The sequence below is a fragment of the Mauremys reevesii genome, linkage group 2 (assembly GCF_016161935.1).
Source record: "Mauremys reevesii isolate NIE-2019 linkage group 2, ASM1616193v1, whole genome shotgun sequence".
NCBI classification, from domain to species: domain Eukaryota; kingdom Metazoa; phylum Chordata; order Testudines; family Geoemydidae; genus Mauremys; species Mauremys reevesii.
The window spans coordinates 177,119,778-177,144,543 of NC_052624.1; the positions used below are offsets into that span (position 1 = coordinate 177,119,778).

General features: G+C 44.8%; 1 protein-coding gene across 2 annotated transcripts in view; it reads right to left on the reverse strand.

The window, feature by feature from the left end:
• Positions 1–24,766, reverse strand: part of GFOD1 (glucose-fructose oxidoreductase domain containing 1) — a 112,062-nt gene that overhangs the window by 72,559 nt on the left and 14,737 nt on the right. Inside the window, exon 1 of one of the 2 annotated variants that reach the window (XM_039527309.1) lies at positions 7,308–7,343. The exons of the other annotated variant lie outside the window; for it this stretch is intronic. The gene's annotated coding sequence lies outside the window, so the exon portion shown is untranslated. Of the gene's footprint in view, positions 1–7,307; positions 7,344–24,766 lie in introns of those variants that run through there. 2 annotated transcript variants of the gene reach the window in all.

Consider the following 24,766-nt stretch of genomic DNA (forward strand, 5'->3'; position numbering starts at 1 on the left):
GAGAAGAGAGGAGGCATGACTTGCCACTCACACCAGTTTCAACTGGTATAACCCCACTGACTTCAACAGAATCACTCCTGATTTACATTGCTGTAAGTGACAGCAGAATCAGGCTCAAGGGTAGTTAGTCTACGGGAAAGCACCTGCAACTCAGGAATGAAACAGGGAGAGCTCAAGTACTATGTAGTATCCTCCATCACCATATGAGCCAGCAGATAAATATACAACATTAGGTTCTACAGCTGCTGTCCTCTGAACATTCAGGATGACAAAAAATGAAATAATAAAAGAAACAGCATCAGAGGGAAGCACTAAGACAGAATCATGGGAGGTGAGGTGATGAAATATTACCGCCACCCTCGCCCCCCAAAAAAACAAAACCAAAAAAAACCCCTATGATCTCATGTTGGCAGTATGCCCAGCATGTCTGACCACAGGGGATATGTAAGGCAATGCAGCAAGAGTAGCAGACCTTGAAATTTAATATCTGCTCCTCCTTGTAAATCAGTGTTTCTCAAACTTCGGTTGCCGCTTGTGCAGGGAAAGCCCCTAGTGGGCTGGGCCGGTTTGTTTACCTGCCCCGTCCACAGGTCCGGCCGATCGCGGCTCCCACTGGCCGCAGTCCGCTGCTGCAGGCCAATGGGAGCTGCTGGAAGCAGCACGGGCCAAGGGATGTACTGGCCGCCGCTTCCAGCAGCTCCCATTGGCCTGCAGCAGCGAACTGCAGCCACTGGGAGCCTGCGGATCGGGGAGGTAAACAACCCAGCCTGGCCCGCCAGGGGCTTTCCCTGCACAAGCGGCGACCCCAGTTTGAGAAACACTGTTGTAAATCTTATCTAATCCAAAATATTTTATGTTAGGGAAAATAAATAAAAATAAGCCAAGATAAGCACAGTTCAGTTATATGAAGTCATGATAACTATAGAAACAGTCATGTTAGGAACAGGTTAGCTGTTCATTTGGTCAAGTTAAGCAAGTCACAATTAGGACTATCTGTGGTTCATAAGCCTGTACATGGGAGCTCTGAACTGGTGCAATGGCAACCAATTAGCCTTAACTATGTTTAGACCATTTCAGTGACTACCCCATTTTTGAATGTGCTGTTTCTCTAGATATAGATGAACAGTCCTTTTTCTAGCATTGCTTTATTTATTTGTTTGTTTATTTTACAGGTAGTGCTGGGGATCATTCAGATCATAATGGCTGTATTCTTTTACCAAGCTAGCTACAGTCATGACCAGAACGTTCAATGCACAAAGGTTGCTCTGCTCCCAAAAAAAACAAAGAAGATCTCTCAGTGGACAAGATCGATCCTTCACGCACGTCTGCTCGCAAGGTAACAGTGAATGAGTGCTTATACTGTACAGAGGCTCATTAGAATCACATCATATTGCTGCTGTCCAATCATCAGCCCCCTTTGTGCTGTCATGCAGAGCACCTAGCCAGAGGGGATAACATATACATGGGCCATATCTGCAGTAGGTAATTCCTTACCTGTTTCTTAGCAATAGTTCATGCTGCACTGGTGCTACCAACAGCATTTTTACCAGCATGTCATCTGACCCATTTCTAGATGTGGTAGTAAAGATCCCTATGGCCATCCCACATAACAATTTACAGCTTTAGTAGCACCATTGCTACTTGAGGACCTCAAAATGATGGTGATTCTGGGCCCCTTTTAACCTTAATCAACCCCTAAACACATCTTGCATTCTGACTAGATGACACCTCATAAACTTGTCTCCTTTGGACACCAGCAACCAATTCAGGAGGGAGAAAGATAGCACATACATTTATAAATACACACAGAGAGGCTTAATTGAAACAGCACTTCCAAGCTAACAGCAACTGTGCAGAACATGTGCTTGACAAAAACACCTTCAGTTATACCAACTCACCAAATGCCTCACAGTTTAGTGCTCCTGCAACAGATATGTACTGCCTCATTTAAATTGACTGAATCTGCTTAACTTTAAATGTTTGTTACCATGTTTTCTGCTGGTGGAGACTTTCTCCCCCGCCCTTTCTTCCAGGATAGCCTCAGCCCTCACCTTTAACCATTACACTGTTACTCAATGGATGGCTGCAATTTTGGAACCAAAAGCATTTTCTTTTTGAGCAACACCACTGATTGTTATGTCCTGTAGCCAGTAATTCAGCATGGAGTCAGTGGCACCAGATAGGTTACTCTATTTGTACCCCCAAAAGTTATTCTGTATGCATCTCAAACTGTGAGGCTCATCTCCCTGGTGAGAGGCTTCAATCCCTTTCGACAGGAGGTTTGAGCAAGCTCAAGGAAAACAGAATAAGGGGAATCTTTTAATTCATCTGCTTAACCCTTTCCACCATCAGCCTCACAAGAGCCCATGGGCAGCATTTTCACTTTCAGAGGTGTTCACTAATCCTGCGCACCCCAATGTTTGGTTGCCCAATCTGAGATACCACAGAGGTTCTAAGGATTCTCTAGCTCCCACTGAAGTCAACCACACCCTTCCCAGTCTCCAAGGAGGACAAATGCTTCCTCTTCTGCTTTCTGGAAAAGAGACTTTTGCAAGTGGTTCTTTCTCCTGGGAATCAAGCTTCCCTTTATATTTTACCTTGGCAAATTTTATTCCTGTGCCTTCACCCTGGCCTCCATGCTCAAAGGAGAGGGTCTTCACAGAGGCACTTTGGGGAGGACCGAGAACTCTCTTGACCTTACTATTGTAGCTAGCTTGCAAGCAGGTGCCCTTTGATCTTGCTAGTGGGGCTCCCTTAGGACTGCCTGCTCCTGCAGCCACTAGATTAGCTTCCTTCTGCTTTGCTGCACAATGGATTGGGGAGGTCAGCAGGTTGGTTTTAGAACCTGTGCTACTGGCCTATTTTTTATTTAATAAAAGATTCTCATTACCCTCAAAAACATATTTCCATCATGCAGCAGCTTATATTTTTTACTCACTCCCTTACAAAACCAGAGAAATCAGTATTAGAAAAAGAAACTATGCTCTGTAGCAAGTCCTACCACGGTATTCTCCACCAACTATGGCATGGAGTGAGAGCAGGAAAGGAGACAAATCCACTGCGGGGCTGTTTGCCAGACACAGAAATGGGGCCCCATCAGTGGCACTCTTGATGGATACCTCCCTGAGAAGTTTTGATTTCCATAATAATCCAGGGAATTTCCAAAGGGAGTAAAACTAAATCCCTACTCTGATTGCATCTGAGATCTTTATTATTACTGAGCCGTGAAGGAACAAGTAGCTATCCCCAGCAGCCTGTGCCACACTCAGACTCCCACCAGCCCTCATTCCCCAGAGCCATTTGGTGATTGTGTCGGAATGGAAGGACTGTACAAATATCTCCTAATATTCCATGCTATTTATTGCTTATCCCAGTGGGGAGGGGATGGGAAGAGGGAGGAAGCTGAATGGAGCCTTGACTCCAATCCTCCTCCACAACATACCAGCCAGCAGAGCTGAGCCACAGTCATTACAATAGATCAAAACAAGAGGGGGAGCGCTCTCCATACCAGCTAAAGAAGATGGGAGTTCTCCGTCTGCTTTTAGCAGAGGAGGGGGAACTGAGCTCCACCCTGCTCCCCATTGCATCCTACCCACCCCACCCCCGAGTCAGCAGAAGGCAGACAATGCGCTACACCTGACATGGGACTGTAGCAAATTAATCCCCTCTTGCAGAAAGGCAGGAAAACAGGAGGAATTGTGACTCCAGGTACAGTCTAGCCATGGACTTAGAGAAGCAGCAGCAACTCTCCAACTGGTCTCTTTCCCCCTTCATTTGTAATCAGTTTGGTTACAGTAATATATCACGTTGCTTAAAATGCTCTTTCACCCATGCTCTCCCTCCCTCCCTTCCCTACTGAGCTGTATTCAGTTGGTTTCCTGTCAACCAGATTTGACAGTCAGTGTTTCCATTTCAACTTTCTTTGTTAATTTATTTTTTCATAAGGTGGCTGAGGTGTGTCTCTGAGAAAAGTCCCCCACTGCTTATCTTTTCACCCAAATCCATCCTCCTTTCCAAATAAAAAAGCATCCGAGGTTTTTTAGCTTCATATAAATTTGTGTTTTCAAAGATAAGAAACGTCCAAGAACGTTAAGGCTTTATAACAACACTTTGCAAATGTAGGTACAGTATGATCATCTCTAGTCTACAGATGAGGAACTTAGTGGCTTGCTCAGGATCACATATGAGACTGAGTTAGGCCCAGAACCCAGATTTTATGACTTCTAATTCTGTCCCCTAGCCTGGATCACTCTTAATCCCCTTTATTCTCTTTAATCACCTAGATTTGGCTCACTATCTGTACTTTTGCCTCTGAAATTCTTCCCAATACATTTAGAAATACCTTTGGTATTAAATCCCATTTTATCCCTACTCACACCACTTCCATGCCCCTCTCCCGGGATTAGAATGTCCAGCAACCCAAGAAAATAAGAAAAAACAGACACTTACGCACAAAGAAATTAAACTCTGTGTTTTGTCTAAAGGTTGCTGGTCTGCAAAGACACTTTACAGTACTCTATTGGCACCATTTGCACAACTATGTTCTGCCATACATTTCCATTACAAATTTTACTCCATTATCCTATTCTCAGGATTTATAACTCAAACATAAAAATTGGCAAGGAAGCCTCAGCCCAAGAGCAAACCCTACTTTTTTTAAAAAAAAAGTTTGCTTAATAAATAACTAAATAAATAGATGCCGTATGGCCATTTGTAAGCTAGAGAAGTGCCCAGAAGATACAAGTGAATGGGATCAGTTTTCTGTTTTATGTTACGCTAATGAAGACCAATCTCTTTAGGTGTTTTGGACACCTCAGTAATTTGTCTAGAAATCAGCTACTTCAAACAGACAACTTTTTTCCAGCAAAAAAAGGTAAGGAACTTTAGTCCGTAGATTTAATGCACATATAAAGTTCATTCAGGATCAAATGGTGAGGTCTTTAAACACTTCTGACTTGGGTAAAACCCCAGATGGGCCAAATTCTGAAAAGTGGGAAGCATCCAAAAGTTTCAGTGAAGTCAATGGGAGTTGCAAGTGCTCAGCACCTTTCAGGATTTGGCCCTTAAAGCAGGTACCGGGGGAGTCATTTGCTGCAGGGTAGGAGGGCCCCGCCCTGAATTTTAGGAACTACCTAGGGTGGCAGATTTCTGGGCAGCCACGTAGGGCGGTAGATTTGGCCCAGCCACCCCTCTGTAATGACAGAGGGTCAGCCGTGCCAAGTTTGAGTGATGTTGAAACCCAGTGTTTCAGGTTGCAACACCACTCACTCAAATTTGGCATAGCTGCCGCTCTGTCATGATGGAGAGGTGGCAGGGCCAAATTTGAGTGGCATTGCGACCTTATGCACCAGAATGGAGGGGCAATGTGCTGCCCTAGGCCTATGAGGAAGGGGGTGGCAAACTGTCTTGAGCAGCCTAGGATGCCACCTCCCTCCCCCTGCTGTCCAGACAGGAAGAGGGGGCATGGCCCAGAGCTAAGCATGGAGCAAGACAGGCCCCAAGCACTGTCCCAGGCCAGCCATCAGTGAGAAACACACCTCCAGCCCTCTGACATCCTCTACCTCCTCTGGATGGGGCAGCCCGTTAACTACTCAGCTCTAGCCTCACTAGGGAGGCAGAAACAGGAATGCTGCTGACACAACTTGGCCCCTTAAAGAAATTTTCTGAAACGAAGCCCCTGAGGCACACTACATTCTTCCTGGACTACTTTCAATGGGTAAGATTCACCTTGGATTCAGAGGACCACTCCAAGGCCACTTACATTTCCTTTAAGATTGGCCTTATTCTGTTTTGAAACTTAACTATTGCATAGGCCTTAGACTGCCCCTATGCATAAGGGTGCATTACACCTATTGTGCCTAACAATTTACATGAATCCCAGATCAGGACATGATGCTGAACTCGGGTAGAATCTAGGCTACCAAGTGCAGCTGAAAAGAGACGTTAACTTTCCCTGGTCGCTACATGAGGGGACCCTGCTAGAAACTCATGCTATCTGAAGGGGAGAGTGTGCAAGGGAGGAAAATATCAACACAGAATGGTCTCCTGTCCACGTAAATCCTTTTTTCCTTCTTCAAAACATCCACAGGGATCAAAACATGGACTTGACCTGGGAGTAGAGGGGCAGGGCCACACTGTGTGGCATATTTCCCTCCAAAACTGTATCTGACCTACAGTTGAGGAAAATGAATGCTGCCTCAGACAGCATCCACTCCTGCTGCATGCTCTTTGACTCCCTTTTCATAGTTACAGGGCACAATGGAAGGCCAGCAGCTATTGGCAACATAACTTACTTTTCCTGCCATTGTGCTGTGTTATGATACCTGTGAAGGAGCATAGAAGGGAGGTCACTCCATAGAGCTGAGCAGGATCCATAGGATTGGGGAACTAGATCCCTTTAGATTCCTGGCCTCTGCTACCCCCACTTTTCACCCTTCCACATCTTTGCCGATCAATCCCATGTACTGGGGGAGAGGAGAACCTTGTCAGAGTCCAGAGTACCCTTGCAGCTGCAGAGTTTGGGCATTCAGTCATCCCCCTCTAGGATACTTTAGCACAGAGGGGAGCATATTAAACTCTTCTAGGAAAGCTACACCTACATCACTGATTGTTCCACAGTGGTCTCATTTCTGTTTTGTATGCCTCTGACACAACAGTCTAGATCTTCAGAGGAGGTAAACTGGCATAACTCTACTAGCTTTACATGCTTCACTATAAACTATGGCTCTGAGTTTCCACTGCTTGGCACCTTGTGAAGTCATTTGCACGTGTGCAAAGTGAGCACAAAGTGAGTGTAAAATACTTCATTTTTAAAAAGCAGAACCAAAATATATTAGATCTTAGATCAACCATTCAAAGCAATTGGAATGTATTTTTCCTCCAGGTTTCTCTAACAGCATCTCAAATATGTGAGGCATGTTACTCCTCATGCAATCCACAGTCTTTTCATTAACAACATAATCTATTGTGCACATTAATCCAGCCTCTCATAATCTTTAGTGATATGCTTACAGACTGAGGCAGGATATTTTTTGTTAAATCTCTAAGGCAAAGTTTAATATACTTAATTTTCCTATCTGAACCTCAAGACTTACCCTGCAGTTATTGGTCTGATTTCTCTCTTACTATGGCCATGCTCTTTCAAGAAACTACCACAATCATTTCGCACCTGTCTGTTGCTTTAAAAAAATTTATCAAGAAAGCAAAATTATCTGCATCTTTACATCACTGTAACAGATGATTCCAGGAAATCCAGACAGAGTATGAGGAAGAGAAAAGGGAAGAAGCTAGATAAAAGTAATCCATACCTTTGAATATTGTTAGGACTCAATTTGATTCTGTAGTTACACTGGGGCATATGTCCTGGGGTGACTGGCTTCTTTAAGAGAGAAAGGGTCCAATTCACCTGTGACTAGTTAGTTGCCTCCTAATGGGGCTTGATAGAAGGCACCTGGCCTCTATAAAGACCCAGGAATCAGGTAAGAAAGAGCTAGTGAGCACTACTTGAGATAGTAATAGATAGGAATGACTGGTGTAGTGAGAAGGCTGATGATAGAAGTAGTCTGAGCTAGGGAATTCTGCTCAGCAGAAGACAAGTACTGAGACCTCTAAGTAAAGGGGGAGAAACAGCTCAGTCAAAGGAGGCTGAGCCCAGGAAAATGAAGGTTGATTCTGGAGGGACATTCCTATGAGAAGCAGTTCAGCCTGGCTAGGACCTGCAGCTCAAAAGGGGGTTTGTGGAGTTGAATGCTGTAGAGGGTGGTCTTGTAGAAGCCCTGAGTTGAAGGTTGTGGGAGCAGACCTCCAAGAAGTATGGAGAATGGCCAGACATGTGGAGCCCTTGGAAGAGTGAGATAGGAATTAATGAAGAGTGAGTGTTTAACTCACAGGTAGATAGCCTGGTGAGTGGGCCCTGGAACAGAGGTAGAGGAACTGGAGAATGGAATGGGTGTGGATTCATAAGTGGGCATTCTGGGGGACTGTAGGAAAAATGAAGACAAAACTTACCTTTGCTGTTGTGAGTGGATTCGGGCGGGTGTGCTGGTGGGGTGAGATCTGTTATAACATGTAAGTACAAAACTGGATCTTGCACCCTTCTAGGCATGATGGCAACACCACAGATAAGTTTTCTAGAACCATCTTGTTCTGTCTGTACATTGCCTAGCATAAGCGGGTACTAGCCCATCATGGGCTATTAGGCATTAGTATAACAAATTTGATCAGAGCAGAATAATTTTTGTCAAGTTAAGTAGCCTCAAATCTTCTTTAAACCTCAGCTAGATCCTGGTAAGACTGCTGGGATGTAGAACACTGAGAAGGTAGAGCGGTGGGAGGGCCAGGCAATTTTGCTGGGATGGAAGGGGGGGCATGAGCACCCACTGGCACTGGGAAAAGTTGGTGCCTATGTCACTAGCTCCATAAGTTTGTTGTCAATGTCTGCTACTTCTGATCAGGACATCTAATTGCCTATGTAGATTAGGAACATTCTTGAATGCATGTGAAAGCAGTGTGCTTTCAAAGTTCTTATAAGGTACACTCCATTTTAAAACAATTTCAGTATCTTTATGCAATTGGATTCTCTGTATGACATTAAGAATTCTTGCTCTCATGCATTCAGACAGATTGTTGAGATTTAGGAAATATTCTATCAAAACAGCACTTCCTATCTGGTTAATTAGGGTCAGATTGAATCCCCTATGCACAATGGTCTTACACACAGTTATGTTGAACTCCTCATCAAAAGCTGGCCCTCTTCTCTTTCAGTATGGTGGAATAGATGCAAGACCATAATTAAGGTTGCAGCAGATCACATGTAAGATACATCAAAAGAACCTTTAATGATTTATCCTTTGTAATCCGATTCAGTAACTAGCAGAGTATCATTAATATTACACTGCAGTCTTCCCTTAAATCTACGTGAGCTGAATGTCTTTAATCTCGGTGACCCTCTAGCTGTTTATCAAACTGGCAAAATGCATAGAACATCCACAAAGGGAAGCTGAGTGTGGCTGTTTGTAAGAGGGTTTTTATCCACAGTTTTATTTTGTGCTAGGTCATTAACAAGTACAATCATGGTATGGTGTGACTCAATTGTAAATTACCTCAAGTTCAGCAGCTGAAAGTGCCATACCTGCCTCTTCCCAGTGCCTTGTGACTACTCTGACCCCTCTGTTGCATGTTCTTTTTTTTATGCCCAACACTTGTGTGTGTGTCATAGAATCTCAGGGTTGGAAGGGACCTCAGGAGGTCATCTAGTCCAACCCCCTGCTCAAAGCAGGACCAAACCCAACTAAATCATCCCAGCCAGGGCTTTGTCAAGCCTGACCTTAAAAACCTCTAAGGAAGGAGATTCCACCACCTCCCTAGGTAACCCATTCCAGTTCTTCACCACCCTACTAGTGAAAAAGTTTTTCCTAATGTCCAACCTAAACCTCCCCCTCTGCAACTTGAGACCATTACTCCTTGTTCTGTCATCTTCTACCACTGAGAACAGTCTAGATCCATCCTCTTTGGAACCCCCTTTCAGGTAGTTGAAAGCAGCTATCAAATCCCCCCTCATTCTTCTCTTCTGCAGGCTAAACAATCCCAGTTCCCTCAGCCTCTCCTCATAAGTCATGTGCTCCAGCCCCCTAATCATTTTTGTTGCCCTCCGCTGGACTCTCTCCAATTTATCCACATCCTTCTTGTAGTGTGGGGCCCAAAACTGGACACAGTACTCCAAATGAGGCCTCACCAGTGCTGAATAGAGGGGAATGATCACATCCCTCGATCTGCTGGAAATGCCCCTACTTATACAACCCAAAATGCCATTAGCCTTCTTGGCAACAAGGGCACACTGTTGACTCATATTCAGCTTTTAGTCCACAGTAACCCCTAGGTCCTTTTCTGCAGAACTGCTGCCCAGCCATTCAGTCCCTAGTCTGCAGCAGTGCATGGGATTCTTCCGTCCTAAGTGCAGGACTCTGCACTTGTCCTTGTTGAATCTCATCATATTTCTTTTGGCCCAATCCTCTAATTTGTCTAGGTCCCTCTGTATCCTATCCCTACCCTCCAGCGTATCAACCACTCCTCCCAGTTTAGTGTAATCTGTAAACTTGCTAAGGGTGCAGTCCACACCATCCTCCAGATCGTTAATGAAGATATTGAACAAAACCAGCCCCAGCACCGACCCTTGGGGCACTCCACTTGATACCGGCTGCCAACTAGACATGGAACCATTGATCACTACCCGTTGAGCCCGACCATCTAGCCAGTTTTCTATCCACCTTACTGTCCATTCATCCAGCCCATACTTCTTTAACTTGCTGGCAAGAATACTGTGGGAGACTGTATCAAAAGCTTTGCTAAAGTCCAGAAATAGCACATCCACTGCTTTCCCCTCATCCACAGAGCCGGTTATCTCATCATAGAAGGCAATTAGGTTAGTCAGGCATGATTTGCCTTTGGTGAATCCATGCTGACTGTTCCTGATCACTTTCCCCTCCTTTAAGTGTGTGTGTGTGTGCGTGCGCCCCTGCCCCCACCCCTCAAAAAAGTGAACACCACACATGAGATTATAAGGTCTGTAACACTTAAAAATGCCCTGAGCTGATTCTTAGCATCTTTTAACATTTGAGCATCTCTAACTGCAGCAGTAGATCTGAACTTGCATGTGTTGGCAGAGCTTTTTGCTCAAGGTTGTATTCGCAACTGACAATATATGCTTATTTGCTATTAAGTTGTTTGTTTTCCCACATACCAGCTACTCAGATCTGCCCAGAAATGTACCGACTCCTTTGCAAATGAAGAGGAACAAGCTTTCCGAGCACAGAAAGGACCAAGTCATATACTGAACAGCATAGAATCCTCATTAAAAATAAACACACATCTGCTAGCTGTAGAGCCATCGTTGCTGGTATCGAGCTGATTTAATACCATCTCTGCAGCAGTCACTAAATAAGAGCCGAATACCAGACTGACTATATGCAATAATCATCAAAGTCATCTTCAATGGCTAATATAATCCTACAGTGCAGGTTTGTATAATTTTTTGGTGGCGCCCAGAATGGGTCCAAGTCCTACCCCCCTCCCCACACCTGCCCTGTAAGCCTCTCTCTCTATATGTATGTATGTAAAAATGTGAGGGCTCTGGCAGGGGCTGGAGATAAGGGGTTTGGGGTGTAGGAGGGGCTCAGGCAGAGGGTTGGGCTGTGGGGGTGAGGCTGGGGATAAGGGGTTCACATTGCAGGAGGGGGCTCAGGGCTGGGGCAGAGGGTTGGGATGCAGGGGGGTGAGGGCTCTGGCTGGGGGTGTGGGCTCTCGGGTGGGGCCAGGGATGAGGAGTTTGGGGTGCAGACAGGCTGCCCTGGGGCTGGGGCCAGAGAGGAGCCCTCCCCCTGCCCTCTCCCCGCTGGCAGCAGCAAGCTGTGGGGGAGGGGCCCCCTCTCTTTCTCCCCCCCACCCCCGGCAGCACACTCGCCTCACACCGCTGTCACTGCATGTGCTCCTAGGCCCCCTCTCAGGTCCAGGAAGCCCCCTTGCCTCCCCGTGGTGGGTGCTGGGGGGCGGGGGGACTGCCATGATGTGCGCACCTCCTCCCCTGCTGCTGCCCCTCACTGGGGGTGGGGGATGGGGCTGTCCGTTGCCCACCATGGGGCAGGAGCGGTGATGGTGGGCAAGGGGTGGGGCTGTGCTGGTGGAGGGTCCTGCCGGAAAAGGGAAGGGTCCATCTCTCCGAGGCAGAAGGGCAAGGTCAGAGTCAGCCTGCCCTGGCACTAGTGGTTGAGGGGCGCTAGGACCCTGCAGTGGCAGCTGATGCTGGGAGCCGGCAGAGCGGAGTGCAGCGCGGAGCTGCAAGGGGCAGCTGCCCAGGGCACAGGCAGGAATGCTCGTGGGAGGTGCGGGGGGGTAGCAGACGGGGCAGGGGGAGAGACCCAGCCCCAAACATTGGTGGAGCCAGGCCCCCGAGCCCTGAATATTGCTGGAGCACGGGCACCGTGGGCCCAAATAACTCGCCACCCCTGAGCACAGCCACAGCTCATGGTCACATCTTCACATTGCTCTAAATATTACTCTTCCTCCCCACACTGGGCACTATATGCTTGTGGAGTCCTGTAAGGCTCTCCCTCAACTTTTCCTTCATTTTTTAACCTGACACCACAACCGTGATCCTTCCTCCCTAGAAGATTTGCACTGCAATCAGTTTGAAGGCTGTCCCATAACCAACAGAAATGGGTGCCACTGAGTGAAGTACCTGGCTTGCTTTCAACATTCAAGAGCCTGTGCCTTTTTGAGCTTTTATTGCAGCTATAAAGCCTCCAAGGAAAACCAGCAAGCTAGAGCAGTGGTTCTCAAAGCCGGTCCGCCGCTTGTTCAGGAAAAGCCCCTGGCGGGCTGGGCCGGTTTGTTTGCCTGCCACGTCCGCAGGTTCGGCCGATTGTGGCTCCCACTGGCCACAGTTCACTACTCCAGGCCAATGGGGGCTGTGGGAAGCGGCGCAGGCTGAGGAATGTGCTGGCCGCCCTTCCCGCAGCCCCCATTGGCCTGGAGCAGTGAACTGCAGCCAGTGGGAGCCGTGATCGGCCAAACCTGCGGACGCGACAGGTAAACAAACTGGCCCAGCCCACCCAGGGCTTTCCCTGAACAAGCGGCGGACTGGCTTTGAGAGCCACTGGGCTAGAGGAGTAACATACAGGTCTGTCCTTCAGACATTGGAATGACTTTGTGTTCATGGCCTAATTCAGCTAATTCTATTGATGCTTTGTTCATTAGGGATAAAGGAGGGTGTCATAAACCTATGACAGAGGGTCTTATGGTTAAGGCACAGGGTTGAAATCAAGAGACCTAGTTTATATTCCTGTCTGTCACCACTTTCCTGTGCGACCTTGGGTGAGTCAATTAACATCTCCATATTTCTGTTACTCAATCCGAACTTCTGAGGGTCTTGAGAGGCAAAATTCATTGTTGTAAAATGCTTTCAGATCCTCAGTCACAAGATGCTGTAGAAGTATTGCTACTTATTTTTATTGCTTATTTTGTCTATAGAAATAAGGTCACAAATCTTTTGTTCATAAGAGTGGGATGCTTATAATGTAAGTTACTCTTCTCATGTAGCCTCATCTTGGAGTTAGAAAAAGGTCTGGTATAGAGACAGTTTTATCTTAATCACATTTTTTATTTATGTGGCATCTTTCATCCCAGAAGATCAGAGTTCTTCACAAACTCTGGATCAGTTCATCAACTAGTATAAACTGATGTACCTCTATTGACTTCTCCATGGGGTTGCATCCCTGATCATCTTGGGTTCAAAAAAGAATTAGATAAGTTCATGGAGGATAGGTCCATCAATGGCTATTAGACAAGAGTGTCAGGGATGCAAGCCCATGCTCCGAGTATACCTAAACCGCTGATTGCTAGAAACTGGAACTGGATGACAGGGGATGCATCGCTCAAAATTGCCTGTTTTGTTCACGCTCTCTGAAGCATCTGGCACTGGCCACTGTCAGAAGACAAGATATTGGACTAGATCGGGGTCGGCAACCTTTCAGAAGTGGTGTGCCAAGTCTTCATTTATTCACTCTAATTTAAGGTTTCAGGTGCCAGTAATACATTTTAACGTTTTTAAAAGGTCTCTTTCTGTAAGTCTATAATATATATAACTAAACTATTGTTGTATGTAAAGTAAACAAGTTTTTTAAAATGTTTAAGAAGCTTCATTTAAAATTAAATTAAAATGCAGAGCCCCCCGGACCGGTGGCCATGACCCGGGCAGTGTGAGTGCCACTGAAAATCAGCTTGCGTGCTGCCTTCGTGCCATAGGTTGCCCACCCCTGGACTAGATATACCATTGGTCTGATCCAGTATGGCCATTCTTATTCCTTAATTCTCATATCCATGGACTGCACATCCTATCGTGGCATTTTGAAGCATCACATTGCAAAATACCTTTCACAATACTAAATAACACAGCAACTTCACACAAAGCAATTAGTCACAAAAGACTTCCAGGTTCTATCATGTGAACCCGCTGAACAACTTTCATATCTATTGCATCAAAAGTACTGAAGTGAGCAAGGATTTGCAGAGTCAGTCTGGGATGCAAATAACTTTCTAAATTGACACACAATTTCCCCACTCAGCTGATATTGCCCTGCTGTCTGCACAGGGCCGGCTCCAGGCACCAGCCCTGAAAGCAGGTGCTTGGGGCAGCCAACAGAGAGGGGCAGCACGTCCGACTCTTTGGCGGCAATTCGGCGGAGGGTCCCTCACTCCCTGTCAGAGGGAAGGACCAGCTGCCGAATTGACACCAAAGACTGAAGCAGCGGCGGTAGAGCTGATCGCGATTGTGGCTTTTTTTTTTTTTTGCTGCTTGGGGGCGGCAAAAACCCTGGAGCCGGCCCTGTGTCTGCATTGTGCTACTAGCCATTTTCTTTAGGCCATAGTCTGATCTCAGTCATACCAATGTAAATCAGAAGTATCTCTGCTGATTCACTAGAGCTACCTTAGATTTATACAAGGTAGCAGAGATCAGAATCTGGCCCTCTGTTTTTATATCTATTAATGTGCATTAACTCAGCCATGATTGTTGATATCAGCTGAGCACTTTCTAGCTGTTCCCTAAGGGGACAGCTTTAACTTGGCTGTGTAGTCATGGCACCAGCCCCCCTCGACAAAGTTGCAGCGCTGTAAAGTGCCAGTGTAGACAAGGCCTAAGTTATTTTCTTTCTCACTACATAAGCAACATAATTCTACAGTTTTATAGACTGAAGAAGTGAAGGGAATTTCCAGGCACTTTTAGAATAGATGTTTTTCACCTTAGTTTTGGGATAGATATGTGTGTGTCCTCGGTTTTTAATTCACTTTATAGCTTTAAGCAACGTCATTTGATAACTATTTTGTGCATTGTCTGCTCTTGTTTGACTCCACTGTAAGTGTGCAGTTTTGAAAGTTGGTCTGAATAAAGCTTTTTTTTTTTTTAATGCATGTGAAGGCTAACACTCATTAATACAGTAATGACCTCTCTTTTTGGCACTTCCTGGCAACTAATGATCAGCTGGAGGCACTGAAGGCTGCCAACAATTCACTGTAAGGAAGTGCCAGATTCAGAGGTCCTTACTGCTGTTATAAGCCATGGAAAACATAAAAAATAAAAACAATTACCTTTTTTCTGTCTGCTGGACTCAAAGTGTGTGTGTTGCTAATGTGGGTTTCAAGGCATCAAGTTTTATCCAGCACTTAAAAAGTGGCACAGTAACAGATGAGAAGAGAATTTTACTCCCAGTGTCAAATAATGGTTTCCTCTTATTAGCAGCATTCATTAGTCACATTAATTCACCTGGCTTGTAAAATCCTCAGTGCCGGGAGCATGTTTTGATTTTTCTCTGGTTAGCACCCTGCTCATACCTATGTGCTACATATGTTCAGTAATAACCCTTCTCACTATTATTTGCAGAGTGTCATCTGTGTGTGCTCGGTGCTGTACAAACATAAAGGAAGTCACAGTCCCTTCTCCAAGGAGTTTATAATCTTAAGCCCCAATTTTCCAACTGAATCCGTGGGGGTGAGCATGAGTTCAATGTGGTTCCTTCCACCAAGGTGGATCCAGTTGTAGAACTGTGTCCAAAATCTGGCACACATGATAAACCAGAGGCAAATTCAATCACCTAGAAGTACAGCTATAAAAAGCACCAATGGGGGCCAAGCAGAAATAAGGCCCCTTATTTCCAAGCTCATAATTAGCAGGTGCAGGTTGTCAGTTTCTTGGCTTTTTTTTCTTTTTCTTTTCAGTGTCTGCTTTCCCAGCGTCTAGTCCTAGGTGCTCCCAGATCCCTCACACCCGCCCGCACCCCAACCCGCTGCTCCAGCCCAGAGCCACCTCCCGCACCCTGAACTCCTCATTTCTGGCCCGGACCCAACCCAGAGCCTGCACCCCCAGCCAGAGCTCTCACTCCCTTTTGCATCCCAACCCCCTGAGCCTGCCCAGTGAAAATGAGCGAGTGAGTGAGGGTGGGGAGAGCGAGCGACAGAGGGAGGTGGGATGGAAGGAGTGCGGGGGAGGGGGGGGCAGGGCCTTGGAGGTGGGGCAGGGCAAGGGTGTTTTGTGCAAGTGGAAAGTTAGCAACCCTACTGCCCAAGAATAGGGTCAGACATGGGAATGTGCCTGAGAGACCCAGAGATAGGAACAGTGACCGGTTACTACCCAGATGGCTTAGAAGTACATGGGATTTTGTGGTTGGGTCCACTCACCAGAGAGGCTACAGGGACAGGTGGCAACATACAGGTTGTTGAATGTATAACAAGGACATCCTTTCTCCAAAATGTTCATTAGACACTAGGTGTGGGGGGTAGTTTGACATCTGACAATGGCGGGGAGGGATTGGGGAAAGACAAGGTTTAGACAATGTAAAGTCAGTGCATTATTTGCATAATGTAAACAGATTTTTTTTATCTTCTTATTCAAATACAATTTGCACAAAAAAGGGAGTCACTGCAGCCAATGGAATTACATCAGGAATTAATTTGGTCATCAATCTTGTTTTAAACTTTGAACTTAGAAATCCAGTGGGTAGGGCGCTAGCCTAGCACTTGGGAGTTGTTTAATCCCCTGCTCTGCCTTGAACAAATCAATTAATCTCTCTGCCTCGGTTTCCTATCTGTGAAAAGGGGATAATAGCAATTTCCTACCACACAGGGTGTTGTGAGGACACATGCATTAAAGACTGTGGGGTACTCAGATGCTATGGTAATGGGGGGATATGGGTTGAAGACTCACTACAACTAGTTAATAGACTGTGTAGATGCAGGTGGAAAGAACAAGTCAGCTGTACCTGGATGATGCTTCAGTTAGAAGGAAGATCTGATCTGGAGTAAAAGATGAAGAAACAGAGTAACCTCACTTATTTAAATGGCTCTATAAATCATAGTAAAGTAACAGAACTGTGTTTTTTAAGATGATTTTATTTAGCTTAGCTAAGCAAGGTCAGGGCTAGTGAAATGCCAAATTAACCACCCCGGAGCTGAGTTTCATTTTCTAATTTAATACATTAAAAATCTCAATCAATATACAGCTGAGTCCACTTAATATCAACTTCCTGATTTATCTAAATCAATACAATGCACTGTTAGGCGTTGTCTACACATACAATTTGCACTGCTCTGTAACTATACTAGTATACTTAAGCAATACAACCCCATTTTCCCCACTTCATAAACATGTTTATACTGGTATAGCATATTCCCATATGGGAAGGGGAATAACCTATACCAGTATAAGGCATTATACCAAGATAACTGCACCCACGCCAAAGGTTGTACCATTATAACTATTATGCTAAAAAAAAAACAACCACACCCCTAACCAATGTAATTATATGGGCACAAATCTGTGCAGACCAGGCCTTAAACCACTTTAAGAGTGTCAACACAAGGGAGTTGCACCAATTTGGTTAAATCAGTAAAACGTTGTAGACTTTAAGTGTGCACAGTATCTACTACAGTGGGACTATGATCTTTGATTGCTGACTCCTAGGAGCTACTGAAACATGAATAATAAAGTAGGAAACATGCTTCTGCTGTGGTGATTTCACCCTCAGCTTGAAGAAACCCAGATCACTTGTCTTCAAATCCTGGTTAATATAGTGGCAAACTGATGACACTGAATGGTCTTGGCTATACAAATGAGCTGGAATCTAAAGCATTTAATGGAAAATACCAGCCTTATCTACACCAAGGATTTGTCCTGATTTTTAGGCAGTGGTACTCAGGTCCCACTAATTGCAGGGGGGAAATCCCTAAGACATATGGGATAATAAACTGCATTTGCACCAGTGCAATTTACCTGAGTTCCAAGCAGTAGTAAACAGCACCCATGCAAATTACAGGTCATAGAGGTTTATCTGGGCTGCACTGGGCCAGCTACATCAGTGGATGTCCACCAAGTCAAAGCAACATCTCATACTCTAAAGCAGGGGTAGGCAACCTATGGCACGGGTGCCGAAGGCGGCACGCGAGCTGATTTTCAGTGGCATTCACACTGCCCGGGTCCTGGCCAACAGTCCGGGGGGCTCTGCATTTTAATTAATTTTAAATGAAGCTTCTTAAACATTTTGAAACCTTATTTACTTTACATACAACAATAGCTTAGTTATATATTATAGACTTACAGAAAGAGACTTCTAAAAACATTAAAATGTATTACTGGCATGCGAAACCTTAAATTAGAGTGAATAAATGAAGACTCGGCACACCACTTCTGAAAGGTTGCCGACCCCTGCTCTAAAGAGTCAAAGTGCTTTCAAAAGGAAGAAAGCTAGAAGTGACAATAGCAGGGAGCTTGTAAATCTTGAAAGTTTACTTTTCAAAAGGATTGTCATTGGTTTAATTTATCTATACATTCCTCCTTAATTACGCTGCTGCTTAGAATTCTTCGAAAACCTAAAATCAGAGGCACGGCACTAGTACTTTATCTACAGAGCTCTTACATAAATACAATGTATTGTCCTTTATCTGTACCACTCGGCCACCAGCGCCAAAACATGAAGAAAAAATCCTTTGAGGTAAACTTCTGAAGTAGAGTCAGTGAATTTAGCATTACAATGGGTGTGAGGACTAGCCACAAATTCAGAATGAAGGCAGAAGGCAAGCAAGATAAATATCTGGGTAAACTAAGGCCTGGTCTATCTATACATAGTTTTTATACCAGTATAACTATGTTATTGGGGGAGGAGGTGATTTGTATTTTTAATCAAAACAGTTAAATCAGTACAACTCCAGTTATACCAGAATAAGGTGCCTTTTTACCAATAGGACTTATTCCCCTTCCCATATAAGAATAAGTTATTGTAAGAACTTTTAGACAAGTATAACTGTGCCCACATGATTGGGATCGTGCCGCTTTAACTATGCCAATGTAGTTTGTGTGTAAACAGAGCTGGGGATTTGTTGAATAACAGAACTGAGAACAACCTCTGTTATAATTTTAATAGTACTAACTAATAAAACACTTTGAGATACAGCTTGTATGAAAAAGGATTTACAAAATAAAGGTGCATTATACTGTACTGTTGCTATTTATTTTGCTTAGCGCTGACCATGTGCTCAATCTTGTAGAAGACGTGCAGATAAAGGAGATCCCTGCCTAAAGAGCTTACAGTGGAAGGCCTTGTCTATGCACAATATTACCTGATTCAGGAACTGGTGCAGATCACCATCAGTGGCCCTACGAGTAGATAAGGGCAAGTCATGGTTTGCCCCAACTTAGCTAATCACTGTTTCCTGTGATTCCTAAAGCCTTGTCCACACTAAGGTAGAAATGTTTTGTAAGATACCAGAGTTAGCATCAGTTCAGTTGAATCTGTATTAGCCGGCCCATCTACACTGGGGCTCTCAATGGTGCTATCCGGCTCTAGTATCCATTTTCAGCACCATGTCAAATAAACCCATTCAGAAGAAGTCAGAGAGCCAGCTAAACTATGGCTTGTCTACACTGGCAATTTACAGCACTGCAACTTTCTCGCTCAGGGATGTGAAAAAACACTCCCCTGAGCGCAGCAAGTTTCAGCGCTGTAAAGCAACAATGTAGACAATGCCCAAGCACTGGGAGCTATGCTTCTCGTGGAGGTGGGCTTTTTAGAGCACTGGGAGAGCGCTCTGCCGCGACCACACAAGCCACGTTAAAGCGCTGCCAGTGTAGACTAGCCCTATGGCTCCCAATGCTGCTAATTCAGTGTTAGCAATGGTGGGTGTGACAGATGTGGGAATATCCTGGAAAAATCTTGTTGAATTAAGTTTAAGTATCTTTGGAGTCCATTGTATTCAATGCAAAGGTTATGTATTATTGTGGGCCTGGATGATAAAAGGACTCTATTGAACAATGTGTCACCTCCTCTAGGGGGAGGTGAGTGCAAATTCCACCCTTCCCTGGTTACAGGAAAACCCAGGCTTTAGCCATTACAGCTTAAGGAAGGGACCACTGTCTTTTGATTATCTGTTCCTAGAATCTGAAGATCAAAGGCCCAGGTATAAAGGAAAGACTAACCTATGCATGAGTGTGCTTGTTCTGAACTGAGGCTGTTATGAACTTGTAACCACAGGAAAAACTCCTTGGTGTGATTTGAAGTACTGACTTCTAACAGAGCCCCTGCTGGAGTTGGGGAGGTGATTTCTGGTAAGCTTATTAGCACGTGTGTTGGTTCTTTTATTGTTATATGTTTTCTGTCTAATGCTTTCACTTTAAGGATAAATGTGCTTGCTTAGAAAGGCCTGTACGGTCATTTATAACTGTGGGCAATTACACTGTTCATAGACACTAAAGAGAAAGCAAAGCGCAGACACTGGCCTGCTTAGGGCTTGACTACCCTTGTGAGTTACAGTGTATTAAAGGAGCCCTGGGCACACCAGCTTACTCCCTGTCCACACTGGCAAGGCATGTAGAGTGCTCTGACTCCACGGCTAGAGCGCTCCTGGTACTCCACCTCAGCGAGAGGAATAACGTTTGCTGTGCCCCCGCTGGAGCGCCGCAGCGCCAGTGTGAACAGGGTGTTCCATTACTGCACTCTGATCGGCCTCCGGAAATGTCCCATAATCCCCTTAAATCAAGTGGCCACTCTAGTCATTGTTTTGGATATGCCATCTGAAAGCTCCATTTGACAGCCGGCTGCTTATCTGCTCCGAGACAAGGCAACCATTAGTGTGGAATGCTGTGTGAGAGAGAGAGGTGGGGGGGGGGCGGTCTGCTGCTGTCTGAACTTACAAGACAGCATGCTGACATGCTCAGCCCCTCAAAACCTCACTCTTTCTCCCCTCACATACATACAACACATTCCCTGTCACACTCCACCCCACCCCCATTTGAAAAGCACGTTGCAGCCACTTGCTTGCTGGGATAGCTACCACAATGCACTGCTCTCTGTGGCCGTTGCAAGAGCTGCTAATGTGGCCACGCCAGTGCATTGGCAGCTGCCAGTGTGGACAGACTACAGCACTTTCCCTACTGCGCTCTACAAAGGCTGGTTTAACTCAAAGCGCTCTACATCTGCAAGTGTAGCCATGCCCTTAGTCAGGAGTGAGGAGAGAGACACAGGTCTCCACCCAAGAGAAGTGATGGCAGGGGAGCTGGGAGCCTAGAATTGGTGCCTTTCGTGGACTGTGAGGGGGAAATACAGGTGCAGTTGCCCTGAACTGTGACAGTGGGAATGTGTTGAAAGGATTCCCTTGTGTAGTCAAGGCTCCCAGATGCATCTGCATTAAGACTTTTCACGCCACTGATCTACAACCAATGAATCTCTGGCTTTGGCTACACTTACACTTCAAAGCGCTGCTGCCGTGGCAGCACTTTGAAGCGCTAAGTGTAGTCAAAGCGCCAGCGCTGGGAGAAAGCTCTCCCAGCGCTGTCCGTACTCCACCTCCCTGTGGGGAGTAACGGACAGCGCTGGGAGCCGCGCTCCCAGCGCTGGGGCTTTGACCACAATGGCGCTTCGCAGCGCCGCAATTTGCAGCGCTGGAGAGGGTGTGTTTTCACACCCTGCTGCAGCGCTGCAAATTTGTAAGTGTAGCCAAGCCCTCTGCCAATGGTAATGATGATGGGGAAAAATGTCTGTCCCTGTCTACATTAGTACTGCCACTGTTGCTAACACCAGTGGAGCTGGACTAATACTAGACCAATGATGCAAAAAGTGCTAGTGTACGGAGAAGGCCTTCACTACAAGCACAGGTGGTAGTAACTTTGCTCAGCTACCCCAAAGGTTGTGATGATGGGAAGGAGGGGACGATGCTATATGTTATCTACATGAGAGAAATGTATTGTTCTAAGAATTCATCTGACATCCTAGTATGCTTGTAAAACACTTCGGGCCTGATCTTCTGTTACATTTGTTGACTAATCTATGCTGGCTAGCATATAAATATATATCATATTAATAATATATATATATTATCAGCACTATACATATATTAGTATGGATTAAGCACCAATAACATAAAGCACAAATATTGTAACAGTGATATAGCCTAAACTGGCCTATACCGTAATCCTCTTCTCTTATGCTAAGTAACCTATAACGCCTTGGATTTGCTGAAGTAAGCATTTGACATAAGTAGATAGGAAACTTGTCAAAATCAAGATACATTCATACTATGTCTTAGTACAAACTAGGGAAGTACCAGTAACTGGAACGCTAGTATCGAAAACAAAGATAAGGAAGGAACAGAACAAGAAGTTACGGAACTGGGACAAAACTCATGGGTTGGATTTTAGTGACCTGTAAAGGGGTGTAGCTTGTAACATCATCATATAAATAATCCCAGCTGAAATGTGTAACTTTGGGAGCACACCTTATGTGTAAGGTGAATGTAACTTCTTTGCACAGGATCGCTCTTTGGAGACTGGTATCATATAGAACCTTTTTCCTGTGCCATGCTAATAAACCTGACTGACACTGCTTATTTGGTCTCTTGGGTATATTTTATAACGAACCAAAGTATGGTGAAGCAATCGACTATACAATTTATTAACACTTTGTGCCTTCATTTACAGTGGTGCAAAATGCTACTATTCTGACTTGGTATGGTTTTACACGGACTTAGCACTGATGTAAATGACTTCACAATGAAGTTCACATACACGCAAGTACACCAACCAGTTTCTAAGCATTCTATAAAGCCTTGTCTACACACAAGTTATACCACTTTCGCTGCACTGGTGTAGTTAGGCAGTACAACCCTAGTGCTAGCATGGATACAGTTATTTCCATATGAAAAGGGAATATGCCATATGGGTATATGGCACCTTTATATCGGTATAACTAAGTTCACATAAGGGGTTCTACCAGTATAACTATTTGAGTAAAAAAAAAAATCGTATCCATAACCAAAATAGTTATACTGGTACAAAACAGGACTTTGACTTTGTTGGAACAGACTACACTCTGCAGTTCTAAGAACTGCTTCAGTCAAAATTACTTCCATCTAAACTGGTTTAGTGCCAGTGTGGGTGGGAGCTAGCTGAAACAGTGCAACTATTTTTCCTGCTACTGCCCTGGTAGCCTTCGGAAGCCCTTGGAATTCTGGGAGCTAAGCCCAGAATTGCGGGATCGGTACCCAGAGGACACTGCAAATTAAATGGTTTGGAGCAGTACTAGTTTGGACAAAACTACATCAACTCAAACCAATTCAGCGTGGCTAGAGTGGATTCAGCTAACTGTACTTAAATTGGTTTAATACAACTGCTTCCATTAAAACTGGTGTAATTCTCTAATGTAGAGAAGTCTCCAACTTCCAATGTTTTTACCAACAAGTGAGTCAGACGGTGGAGGATGCCAAAGCCTTGTCTACTCTAGAATTCCCACCAGTGCTGTTCCTCCTAGAGCAACTGAACTGGAGCAGCACCAATGGGAGTTTTCCCCCCTAAAATTTTGTAATGTAGACAATGTCAAAGACAAATACAGAGAAAACAGGACAATGTGGGAAATCCAGAGAAGTATCCATGATTTGAGGGACAGAAAGGAGAGGACACAGAGGAGAGTGGGTTATTGTTGTTGGTGTTCAAGCACAAGCCAGGGCTACCATTGTTGTTATGAACTCATGACTGTAGCTACTGATTTACATTGTATGTGGATCATATACAGTAGTATTTTCCCTGAGTAAATCAGCATCTTGACAAGACCACAGGTACAATCCTGCTGTATTCCAGCAGGAGGTTTGCTTGAATAATGATGAGTTGGAAGGACTGCATGATTGGACCACGTATCACTAAAAGAGTTGGTTACCTTTTCCTGTAATACACATTGTTTGTTCAACTGGTATTGAGTATGTAAGCTGATGGCCAATGTATTGTTTGCTTTGATTTCCTAGTAGGTAGCTTGTGCAAAATGGGTACCGCTCACAACTACCCCTGGCTGTGCTGTTTAAAGGTGGATTGCTTTTTGTCTAACTTTTTCATTTGTCATATGATTGACATAACTCAAGTTTAATATTCTGCAAAGTCATCTGTTTACCAAGCACAAGATATTCTACTCAGTGTCCTTGCTGCTGGGCCACATTTATACTGACTATAGCAGGACAGATACTACATTGCTATTAATAAATAATTATGCTGTTTGCCTTAATAGAGCCTCTCATCCCAAAGGACTCCAAACTTTTTTACAGACAATGGATCAAGTTCTACCACAGTTACAACTATGCAATTGCTTAACAGGGTTAAATGGGTATCAAGGAAGGTGCAAATTAATTATAGATTAGATTCATGAATCACTTCACTACCACTGAAGTTACCTCTACTTCTGGGGTAGACGTGCTGCCAATATTTTGGTACCAGACTGAGGTCCTGACCTGGCTGGCCTCTAGGTGCTACTGCAATATAAATGTTTAATAATGTTTAGACTATATTCCTGAAAAATATACTGTAAATATTTAGAGCACAGCAGAGTGTTTAATCTGCATAATGTGAAATGAGAGAGGAGGCAACGACCTTATCAGAGGAGCTGGGGACAACCCCCAGTGATATATTTCAAAAATATCTAACACTAGATACATTCCAAAGGCAAAATATTTTCTCCTTAAAATATTTACATGAACCCTGGGAATAAGTCATCTCTGGCAGGAATGGTTTAGCAGCACCCACACAGTGGGGGAATTCCAGCAGAGACAGAGAAATGACCCCAACTCTCCTTTAAATGTACAGGTGACATTTTAACAAGGATTTCCCAGGAGCCACCTCAGGTACATCAGTGGCTGTCATGCAGCAGCTGTTTAGCAGTACACAGTAATACTACACAACAGTTTCAGGCAAGGA